The following is a 13,097-nucleotide window of genomic DNA, read 5'->3' as shown; positions in this document are numbered from 1 at the left end:
CGTTTTATATTCCAAGCTTCAAGTTTAATTTAATAAATATATTATTTTAATGATTTTTGATTACTGTCATCATGCCTATTGTACGACGAATTGTAAATTCATACTTATGCTAAAAAACTTTCAGGCCAAAATTACTGATATAAAAGTACGCTAAATAGGGCTACGCATAAATAAATATATTTTAGTCGTTTTAACAAAGTCTTCTGATAATATTATTTTGACAAGAACTTATATGTTGTGTAAGAAAAAATGCTACCTTCTACAATATGTTATCAAAAAACTTTTTCTTCTTAGGAAGTATTAGAAAACTTGGATTGAAAATTCTATCAAAATAAAATCATAAATATAAGTTACACCACAATATATTAACGGCCTCCCGATATTCTATCTATTATTTAGCTACCTACAGTTAGGAACAAAAATCTATCTCTAATAAGCAAATCGAAAAAGTCGTGGTGGCCTAATGGGTAAAGAACCAACCTCCCAAGAGTGCGTGGGTTCACTTCCAGATCAGGCAAGTACCGATGCAACTTTTCTAAGTTTGTATGTACTTTCTAAGTATATCTGAGACACCAATGGCTGATAAAAAGGTGAAGGAAAACATCTTGAGTAAACCTGGACTATATAGTCTGAAATCACCAACTCGCATTGAGCAAGCGTGGTGATTAATGCTCAATCCTTCTCGTTCAATTAATGCTCAATCCGTGTAAGAGGAGGCCGCAGCCCAGCAATGGGACGATAAAAAGGCTGTAACAGTAACAGTAAGCAAATCAACAGTTAGATAGTAGTATATTGGAAATGGCCATAAAACGTTTCGGTTAAGTTTTGAATAATAAATAGCGCTAATGGTTTTCACCAATAAAATAAAGGACTGAAATTATTATTTCAAAATCCTCTTTGGGCACTTATTTCTTAATGTGCTTATAAATAAAAATATTATAAATGAGCAGCTTATCTCCGATTTTTTTATATTATGGCAGAATTTCACCAAAATTGTTCGGGAACAATTGTTCAACATTTGTGTTGGATTAATCTACTATACCCCATCAATCGTCATAATTATGTCGTTTGCAAAAGAGTTTAAATCAAAATTATAATGCTTATTATATCCACACGTGTCAAATTCTTTTAAAGAGAACAAGTAAAGAAAACTCCGCATCTGTTTACATTAAAATAATTTATGGAGGAAAGAATACTTAAATGCTGCAAAAGGATGCTCTTAATCTTTATTCTTGTCAACAAACCTGTTTTTTTTTTTCGTTCAAATACATACCCTAGAATTTTACTGACAGCTAAAGCTAAAATAAAAACAAATAACGAATACATCGCATTTACCTAACATTCCTTTTGCTCGTTTCACATCTTAAAGATTAGCTATTTATAAAGGGACTTATCGATCTATCATCGAATTGACACAGGGAATTAAACGAACTCTCTTAGGGACCAGCTGAACAAAATATACATAGCACCGTCATTTGTTACTATCCTGAAAAGAAAAGTAATTTTACTCTATACCTTTATTAGGTATAATTTTGTCTCGTAAGTTTTATAACACCCAATTCAACAAAAATGAATGCTGCCGAAAACAGTTCTAACAACGTAAGTAGGCAGGTACTTATGCTTACTAAAACTACGTAATTGAGAAACTCCGCACTTTTCAAAGCACTTGAATCCCGTAATTTTCATTAGTAGGTACTACATATTTTTTTTTGTCGTCCAGCAGAACAGAGGCCTGCCTCTTCTCATACAGAGAAGGAATGATCATTAATCACGACTTGCCCAGTGCGGATTGGTGAATTTGCACTTCAATCCAATTCCAGATTGTGTATACGTACATCTTTTCTTTCACCATTATTCCATCATTTGTGTTCAAGTTTCTCTTAGAAGTTACATTATATTATAAGTCATTTATGAAAGTGGTATTCTCTCACACAAAGTCAGCACTCAATCAAATTCTTTCCAGTATACAGAGCAAATAAATGAAGAAAGCTGACGTGACAAAACGCAATGATGTTGAAGATCTTCAAGCGCCATTAACCTTATGTGCCTTACCTTGCAAACACCTGTGGCGCTTCAAGCGAAGCTATAGCTATACTCGTAAGCTACGTATTTCTGCGAGCTTTGAAAGAAGTCCCATTATCAAGTGGTACGTTGCATTGAGTTACGAGAAGTTATAGTTTAAGTTCAGGAGTTTGTTTAGAGGAAAGCGGTAAATTAAGGATCTAGGACTAGCAAGTCCAATTAAAAAAATATATTTTAGTGTTAAATAATCCATCTACTGACTGAGTTTTCAAATCGGTCCAGTTGGTTCTAAGGGCCAGAAATTAGACATTCAAGGAAACAAACGAACAAACACTACCGACGATTCCTTGTTCCTTATCATAAACCGTTTTAACACACAATAAGCAAGTACATATATGTATGTATATGTAACACAGTCATTGTTTTCGTTTTCGTCAAAATATTTTTCCAATGAAAAATGTTCAATATTTTTTGTCCCACGTAAAATGCCCGTGAAACATTTGACTATCGTTAAAAGCTTTCTATTTGACATGCAGCATACGAACGCATTTTACATTGTGGGCATGTATTTACCTGGCCGTTCAAATAACATGTACTTACAATGCTATTCAAATATGTACGTAGTAGGTACATACATATATACTATTCGTATCTAAGTCTATACCTAGTGCAATGTTTCCTCATACCACAATTTACACTAATGATGAACGTAAAAGTTTGAGGATTGCAATGGTTACTCTTTCACGGGAAAACTAATTAACGGATTTGAATTTGAATAATACTTATCAGTAATAGTTATAGTTTATAGATCAGACAAATATTTTAGCTCCTTTTTACTCGGGTGCGCAGTTCCCTTGGGATGCGAATAAAACCACAGTTAGAGTGAACCACAGCTAGTATTCAAATTTCCTGTGTAAAGTGACTCCCTTGCAATGCGATTAAACGTCGGGACGATTTATTCAACGGAAAACAAATTCTATTATTAAATTAACAGCGGGTTCATCTGTGTCCTGCGGAACTACTTTGCTTACCCGGATAAAAAGGTGCCTATAGCCCTACTAGATAAATAAGCGAGCTACAACGTAGAAGCAAACAAACTCTTAATAACGGTGAACCGGACACCAAAATGATCAAATCAAGGAACTTAAATAACAGTAGGCTAAATTGCCAGTCATTATCTTGAATACCACCAACTATCCAAACCAATTTTTTCCCAAAGCTCCGTCACAAAAAATCCATCATTTTTTTGCCCCAAAAATCATCAACTTTTCTATCGTATGGCATTTTCCCCTCCCTAAAAAACGCCACTGAAGCGGCATTTCTGCTTGTAACTACACACTAATCCATTTTCCTAGTACAGTTTTACGGCCCCTGTTGGACATAAAAACTGCTATCGATTGATTGTTAACTACTTACAGCTCCCTGATGTATGGGGGACAGGCCATGATCGAATGTTTGGGTATTCTTTTGTTTTTTTCTTGTGTAAGAAAAATGTATAAGAAAGAAGTGTTTTGTGGTCGTATTGAATCAGAGTCTGGCAATGGGTTAGTAATTATAGCTAAGTGGTAAATATTTTTATGGTCGTCCTATGGCTGTTTTTTTTTGAATGATTTGCAATCATGAATGAAGTCGTGGTGAGGGGGCAGTTGTACACTAAAAAAGGCGGAATTGATGAGTGAGAAAAACCAGTTCAGATGACTTTAAAATGTATATTAATTGTCTCATGTGCCGAAGCATGGTCCTTATTTTCGTTCACATGGTCCTACAAAGAATATTTTCTTCTTTCTTTACAACCCGAATTTAAGCCCAAAATGCTGTGATTCTATGTATGTATCCTAAGTCCATACGCAGTTTGTGAATTTGGTGTCTAATTCAGAAAATTCTTTAATTAATATTCCGTTGTCATTAAGATAGTCTAGTAGATAGGTACCTAAAATCTTGTTCCTAACTTATATTGATATAAAGTTTAGGCGTTCAATCTTAGGTAGAAGACCTGCTTAAAATGATTAAGAAACGTTTATGTAGTAATAATTAAAAATAAATGGTATCCTAAAAACATTACCCGCCTTTGCCAGTCGAGTACAGAGACAACGTACCTATGTTGTATTTTAGATAATTCTGTATTTTTATATAGGTATAGGTAATAAATTAAATAATTACAGGGGCGAATTTTCTCATTTTTAGTACCACAGCATTACCCTCCAAAAAATAAAAACGATATCGATCAACCCGCATGTCTAAAATTAAAAAATGTTTACATACAAAACAACAAATAAACAAAAATAGTATTACATATGTAGGATCCATCAATCACTGTGCTTTACAGTATTCTTAATAATGGTTTGTGTTCTATCTTCACTTATCATTCTATGTTGCCATCCGAAAATCAACAGGTATCGAAACAAAAGGTCGAAAATATCACTAATAATGACTTAAAATCAGACTTACCGACAAGAAAATCCAATAAACGTCAATAGAAATACACAAAAACACAGCTGTATCACACAATATTTATATTTAGGTATATTTATCTCACTGTGATGTTTTTGGGTGCACGGAAAGACGCGACGCGCGACCGTTCGCAACAACGGTCCCAGACCGACTGTGGCGTGCTGGGAAAGGAGAAAATTATAATGCCACAGAAGGAAAACTGTATCCTTTTGATTTTCATGCTGAAAGCCGAGGACATTGGTAACCATCGCGCGCCCTCCGACGTGGTCAGAACACGGAATTATCAATCTTCAACCTTTATGAATTGTTATTACGGACAACTTTTACTATTTATACGTATGTTCTCGTAATCAAATTGCTTCTGTTTGTTATTTGCAGGGAAATGAGCGCTGTAAACTGCATCGAATGCCAATATTCATGTTGTTTTGTTTATTCCACTTCTCGCTAATTGGATGCTTTCATATTGCAGTATCTCTTCAGGTATTTTGTTTGTTCGAAGGTTATTAATTGACGATGTAAGGGTAATTTCATAATAAGACAAACACAAACGAATCTTTTTTTAATTAACAGATGGCTAAGTGTCTGTGTAAATAGATAGATTAACTGTCCACTCAATCAAAAAGTTTTGAGACGAAACACAACCTCAATTTGAGCAAAGAACTTCGAAAGTAAATCCTCTAAAGATTTTCCGAACGAAAAAAGTAAAGTTCGCAAGATAAAGTTAGACAATTGACGAAGATACTCCGTAACGGGAAAATTAAACGAAATCTTACATTGAAAGTGCAAATTAAATTCGGAAGGAAAATCATTATTCATAATTTAACTGTAATTAGTGTTAACAGTTCCGTTTTCCCTAATTTTGAGTAGGAACGAAACTTCGGAATATTGGCGACAAATACAAGATTTTTTGCACCCTTCGAATAAGAGAACTCTATGGTAGCAAATTACTTTAACTTTTTGTGCCAACCCCTCTAAGAAAATCACGACCCTTTTTTTTAGGTAGATGGGAAATCATTCATTGACTCTTCCTTCCGGGAGTGGGTAAGTAGATATACGTGCAGCGGGAAAGTGAGTTATAGGTACCTACTCACTGAAGCCTGACTAGCCTTAGCCCTTTCTGTACCGGCCGGCCGGCGAACAATTTCGCTGGCCAAAAGTCATCAATTTGTTAACCGTGATTGTACCTGGATAATCAAAACAATTAAACATTACAGATCTTCGTAATATTAGTACCCAAACTGACATGTTAACTGATACAGCACAGTCAAATCAATCAAATGATTTTTTTCGTGTACAACAAAATTAGAATACTACACCAAAATATAAACGGGTTGATAAACAAATCAGATTTATTAGTTGCTTCATTGAAATCCTTGGAAAGTGTACAGGATATTATATGCTTAACTGAGCATAACATGTCTAGCTGTGACTTATTTTCATTAAATATTCCAAACTATTCTGTGGGTTCAGTGTTTAATCGTAAGAATCGTCGAGGTGGATGTTGTATTCTTGTTCAAAACTCACATAAATTTACTCCTATCAATGACATAAAAAAATATTCAACAGAAGGTATTATTGAATGTTCAGGAATACATTTGTCAGACCATAAATTATATATATTCTGCATTTATAGACCACCAAAGGTCAGTGCTGAAGATTTTAATAAATTCTTTAGAACACTTGACTCTCTATTGAATCGGTTTTGTTTTGGTAAAAATAAGGTTATACTATGTGGTGATTTCAACATTAACACACTAAAAAAGAGTAAAGAATCTACTGAACTAATGCAAATAATGTCTTCATTTAATCTTAAAATAGGGATAAACGAACCAACTAGGATGGCAAGTGGAACATGTATTGACAACTTCATGTTTAACATACGCGGCTGCGAAGCAGGAGTCCGAGAGCTTGCATTATCAGATCATACCGCGCAAATACTTACATGTCCAGTAAATCTAAGCTATTCTCTTAAATATTGGTACATTCAAAGACGCGACTACAGCAAACAAAACATGGAAAAATTCAACAATTGCCTAAACGCTTTAAGTTTTAATAGTGTGTTCACAAATGACGACCCAAATATGGCGTTTGATGATTTTTATGATGATTTCTGTCTATTTTATAACTTATGTTTCCCTAAAAAGTGTATCAAAATTAATGCGAAAGCAAACTCAAAATGGATAACAAAGGGTATCAGATTATGTTGCAAGCGTAAACGTCAGTTATTATGGCAGTATCGGAAAAACCGAACAGAGCATAACAAAAAAACCTTTAAAGAACTATCTGCGAGGTTAAATCGTATTATAAAGTTCACGCAAAAAGCTAAGAATGATGACTATATAAATAATTCAAATAATAAAAGTAAAGCCACGTGGACTGTTATTAACAGAAATAAAACGAATGTACCTAAACAAGAAATACAACAAATAAATATAAATGAAATTATAATTAAAGACCCCCTCAAAATAGCCAACGAATTTAATGAATATTTTGTTAATCAAATTACTAAATTAGTCCCCCATAACGCACCAATTAATATTTCAAGTAAATCGAATTCAATATTTATGAAACCCACTACCCCAAATGACATTCTAAATATAATCAAAAAACTAAAATCAACAAACAGTACAGGCTATGATGACATTTCGACTAATGTTTTAAAATATGTATCAACTAAACTAGCGCCTATACTAAGTCATATAATCAATCTTTGTATATCCCATGGTGTTTTCCCTGAAAAATTAAAGTTTACTGTCATAAAACCTATATTTAAGAAAGGGGACAGAAACGAAATGAGTTGCTATAGGCCTATTGCGCTAGTACCAATTTTGTCCAAGGTTTTTGAAAAAGTAATCCATGAAAATATATATAATTACTTTGAAGCACACAATTTACTTGCAAATGAACAAATAGGTTTCAGAAAAGGTAAGAGAATAAATATGGCAATTTTTAAATTTTTAAGTAATATTATGGTAGAGCTTGATAAAAAAAACTATTCGTGTGCCCTATATATGGATTTAACAAAAGCTTTTGATTACGTTGATCACAATACACTATTAAATAAGTTATATGCTTATGGAATCCGGGGGAATGTCTATGATCTGATAAAGAGTTATCTTAGCAATCGAAAACAATCAACACAAATTACAAGACTAAACTATTCAAATAAAAAATTAACTACTTACGAATCTAACTACAAAAATAATAATTTTGGGGTACCACAAGGTAGTGTATTGGGGCCATTGTTATTTATTATACACACATCAAAAGTGTCTAGGGATCAACATATATTTTTGCAATAACTTTTCTCCTGATTGATATTAATTAAAATTTTCTTTAAGGATTCATCAAATAAAGTGTTTTCGTTTGTCACAGTAACGATAAACCAAGTCACCTTTGCACTAATAAAGAAATTTGCCATTTTCCTAATAAAGGGATTTTTGACATTTGAAACACTAACACAAAAGTTCGAAAAAAAAGACTGAAATAACAGTTTTCTTTAAAAGTTTATTGGGTAACTTAAACAATTAATAATCCGTGTTTCTACCGCGAACACTAACAACACAAGAACATCGGTTTGGCATACTCAAAATGAGTTCATCCAAATCACGATGTGGAATGGCCGCCCATGTTCGTTGCAACAACAAAAAAAGGTCTTCTTGCGACTGGATACCCTCCATATTCGGCAGAGCTCTTCTCTGTAGCATATCCCATGCATGCTCAATCGGGTTCAAGTCTGGCGACTGAGCAGGCCAGGGCAGGACATTGATGTTAGCTGCCGCGAGAGTCTGTCTTACAACTCTTGCGGTGTGCGGTCGTGCATTATCATGCATTAACTGAAATAAGGGACCGATTTGCACTTGTAGAGGAACGATGACGTCTGATACAATCGTCTCAGCATAAATTTGAGCGTTGAGGTTGCTTCTGATCCAAATCAACTCAGTTCTTCCGCCGATCCAAATACCCGCCCATACCATGATGGTTCCACCACTATAAGGATGGACTTCCTGGCAGGATTTTAATCGCTGTTGGCGTCCAGGGGTTCTCCAGTGTCGTATACGTCTTGTATCCGGTCTCATACCAAAACGAGACTCATCAGAAAAGCACACGAAACGCCATTGTTCTTCTGCCCAATTTCTGTGTTCAAGAGCCCATTGATATCGAATCCTACGATTGTGCATTGCTATAGGTGGTACCCGTAGCGGTCTTCGGGAATGAAGGTTCACTTCATGCAAGCGGTTTCTGACTGTTTGGTCGCTAATTAAGTTCCCTGAAGAGTGATGAAGCCTCACGGCTAACATCATGGCGGTTATTGTTGGAGCTCTTCGAGTTAAGATTTGAATGTATCGGTCTTGTCTCCGTGTGGTGCAGCGATACCGTCCTCCATGGCGCTCAGCTACGGTACCAGTGCTTCGGTAACGTGTCCAAAGTCGACTGATAACACTCTGACTTGTATTCAGAGCTAAAGCCACAGTACGTTGCCGGGAACCAGCTTCTATCATTCCCACGGCTCTGAGCATTTCTTCCCTGCTTAAATGACGTCGCCGCTCCATAATAACGTTGGTTTTAATCAGTAGTAGGGAAACAGTAGCACTAATAATGTCTTCAATGCGTTGTATGTGTTTATAGGGAAAATATTGACAGCTGATTTTCATCTTTTACTCGAATTTGATTCACAGTTCCTGATTCAAATTATGAAATGCACCAAAAAGGATCCATATAAATTTATAAAATCATAAATTTATTACAAAGCCACATCTCAATCTCAAGAAATCCGCATAAAAATGCTTGATCCCTAGACACTTTTGATGTGTGTATATATAAATGATTTACCTGGCGTAACGCCTAATAATACTGTTTTATTTGCTGACGATAGTACAATTATATTTACTGGAAGAGATAAAGGTCAAATGGAAATTGAGATAAATAATTCTTTAAATAATATTGTTAAATGGCTAATTTCGAATAATTTAAAAATTAATTTAAGCAAAACAAAATTGATGACGTTTAGAAATAGGGTTGATGCATTAAAAGAAATGGATATAAGTTACCTAGACACAAAAATTGAACAAGTAAATGTAACAAGATTCTTGGGGGTAAACATTGACTCTCAGTTAAATTGGAAACCACATGTGGAAATGTTATGCAAAAAACTAAATCAATATTCGTATGCAATCTACATGCTCTCAAAAACCGTTAGTACATCAACACTTCTTACAGCCTATCATGGGTATGTTACCCCTCTTTTGATGTATGGTGTTATGTTCTGGGGCAACTCTGCAGATAAAGAATTGGTATTCAGAGCGCAAAAGAAATGCGTTAGAGCGATGTTTAGGATGCAGCAGACAGAAAGCTGTAGACCAATATTTCCTAAAATTAAAGTCCTAACACTTCCCTGTTTATATATTTTGGATATGATTATGTTTGTCAGAAATAACAGCAACTTTTTTGTTAAGCTAAAAAGCAAGAGGCATCAATTTAAAATAAGCTTTATTTCTAACAGAACTGGTCTTTTGAATAATAGTGTGTTTTGCATGATCCCTAGAGTGTACAACCATTTACCTAACTCCTTACTCAAAATATCTAATAATAACATTTTTAAAAATCAAGTAAAGAAAATACTGATAGACAAATCGTATTACTCAGTAAAAGAATTTCTTGATGATAAATTATAACAAAAAAAAAACTGTTAATCGGAATATAAACTTATTTATCTGTATAATCTGAATATAAAACTAGTACGGAAGAAACATTGTATCATAATATATAAATAATTAAAACAATTTAGTGACTATTTCTGCTCTTTGACATTATGTATTATTTTGTATTTTTTTTTCTATTAGTATTAAGATTAATAACCGAATGTAATATTATTAATTATTGTAAGATTGACATTTTCGTAATTGTATGGACTATTATTTTTTTTTTCTCGATATGTTTGCATGTAACTGTTCGGTTGCAACAAAGGACGATGGGCGTTTTGGTACCCTGTCCAACAGTGTTGATTCTAGTACCATTGCGTAGGTCTTGGCAAGCCAAAAAATGTTTACTATGACGACTAGTCCCAATTCCTTGTCCATTTCGCGTGACATCGACTAATAGAATGTATAATGTTCATAAATCATCAACGTAGATGTAGTTCTTAAATCCAACTGTATTGAATAAAAACTGGTAAAGTAACAAAAAAACAAGAATTTGCCCTTCTTAGAATGTTTGCCTGCCCACTGCTTAAAAAAAAGTCTGTGCGCAAACCTTAGCAGTTCACGCAGAATATAGCTTATGTATTTGATGAAAGTCTTTCAGTATTTACAATCAATTATTACCGTCTTACCACAAAAACTTTTAAATGTCAGTTTATGCCTTGTCTAAAAATATGTCAAATTATGACGTTGACATATGGTTCATTTTGCAGCCAAAATTTTATTAGACAAGTGTAAAACAGGGTTTAAAGTTTTTGTAGTAAGGCCCTTAATGTTTAATGATTATCGTGTTTTAATAACAGTTTTTTTTTATTTCATATAATGTGTAGGTACATGGAAGCCAGTATGTTTAAAGATAGTATGTAACTAAAATGATTAGTTGTGTTTTCAGAAATGTTTTGAACTTTTGTCAAATCAGATGACGATTGTGTTTCCGTAGTATGACTCCATAGACTATTACAACCTTTAGATTATAATAGAGTGTATCTCAAACAATTTAAGATGTCTATTAACTGAGTTTAAAATTATTATACTGACGACATATGCCTCTTAATGAATTTGCATATATGGATGACATACTTGTTTCTATGTCGATTTAATTTTTATCGTTACTCGGATCGGACAGCTAATTGAGGCAAGCCCCATAGTTTTTATTATTGTTCACGTAAATACCTTTCTAATGATATATCATACGTTACTGTTGGAGCGGGTACCAAATCCCATACAAAGTGCCCATTGTCCTTTGCATGGGATGGATTTATAATTTTATTTTAAGAACATCTTGTATACTTACCCATATTCTGCAAATAAAGAATTTGAATTTGAATTTGAATTTGAATTTACTTTCAGCCTTTGTTCAAATACACGAACCCGATAGCGTTTGAATGTTATGCCGTTATAGGTACCTACCGTCCTTCATTTTCGGTCAGCACTCAGATATTTTTTCATCACTTCATTCCGTGAAAGCTAGGTCTCCTCCCATCGTACCCACAATAGGTCAGACTACAAAAGACCTTGAGAATACATCCATTAATAGATTAATTAATTGTTTCCGCTGTCAGACTCATTTGTTACGGTGATCAATCTTTTTTTATCAGTTTAATACCAAGCGATATCTGTCTGTGCCCTAATGGCCTAACAAGAAATCTATTTTGGTGGCATTATTTAGAAGCGTTTTTAGGTTATTTTAAATTATTTTCCAATAAAAGGGAATGAAAATTTTCTAAAGAAAGCTTACTTTAGCAGAGGATGGTTCAGTAGTGAGGCTTCAGCGCTGTACATTCCGCGGGTTCGATTCTCGGACGGGACAACTCATCATCATCTCCCGAGCCTTTTCCCATCTATGTTGTGATCGGCTTCCAGTCTAAACGGCACCATGACTTTTTCGCATGGGTCAACTAAAACCCCAAAAAGTAAAACAGGGGTAGGTACTTCCTTGTTTGTAATAAAATAAGTAATTGAAAATTAAGGAACTTTACAAAATAAACATTCCGTAACAATAGTTCACCATTTTTAATCCTGCAAATGGCGCAACAAATATGCCCAACCTACTGTAGCTAGGAAAAAGTTATAAATAAAGGTAAACAATATCGACTTTTTATCCAAATAAACTACTCACTGCTTAAGAGGACGAATTGGAATTTTTGGCGCCAAGGATCTCAATTTTTCTCAGTAAATACAAAACGGATCAAAATACAACTTGGTTACCTGAAAGTTCATGATATAAACCTTATTTTGTTAGACGTCAAAACATGATTAGGTAACTTTTATAACAGAGAAAAATATATCAAACATACCTCTTTTTAAAAAGAGATTCACATATTATGGGCAAACGGGACCGATTTAAGCCTCTTAACTTTTTTAGTAGTTGAGTATATACATACTCTTTAAAATTGTAGAAGGAATTTTTATCAAATTATCATTTCTAAATAATAAAATTACAAAACCATTTTGTCGCTTACGACTTTTAGTTATAAGCCAGCGCGCGTATTGTTATCCTCGCCCCGCTCAGACGCTCCGACCCCTTTTGGCGCCTTAGATGCGCGTGCCGGTTATGGAATTATTGTTGACCAATTCGTCGCCTTAAAGAAATAGTTCAATTGATTAACGTAGCATTATCTTATTTACCTACATACATTTTCAGCAGATTTTTTAAATAAAAATTATAATTATCAAGATTCTCCATAGCAAAATGCACAACCAAAAGGCGTATAGAATACGAACATACATACCTACATAGGCATTTCCGAATCGGATGTAATACCAATGACATAGCTCGCATTCCATTTTCAGTCGAACGCTCCGGTATCGAGTATTGCACTTTTTCAGTAATAACTCGATGCTCCGATGGAATTTTTGAAAAGGATTCACGGCGTAGTTCGGCTATCGATGCGTTTAAAATTGGTAAGTCGTTCTTTGAAATCG

At 34.2% G+C, this 13,097-nt stretch overlaps 1 protein-coding gene across 1 annotated transcript in view; it reads right to left on the bottom strand.

Annotated features, from left to right (window-relative positions):
- Positions 1–4,607, bottom strand: part of LOC124641157 — a 119,862-nt gene extending 115,255 nt beyond the window's left edge. Inside the window, exon 1 of the mRNA XM_047179150.1 lies at positions 4,471–4,607. The gene's annotated coding sequence lies outside the window, so the exon portion shown is untranslated. The remainder of the gene's footprint in view (positions 1–4,470) is intronic.
- Positions 4,608–13,097: the final 8,490 nt, after the last annotated feature.

Source organism: Helicoverpa zea, chromosome 22, assembly GCF_022581195.2.
Source record: "Helicoverpa zea isolate HzStark_Cry1AcR chromosome 22, ilHelZeax1.1, whole genome shotgun sequence".
NCBI classification, from domain to species: Eukaryota; Metazoa; Arthropoda; class Insecta; order Lepidoptera; family Noctuidae; genus Helicoverpa; species Helicoverpa zea.
This window is presented reverse-complemented; position numbering and strand designations above follow the sequence as displayed.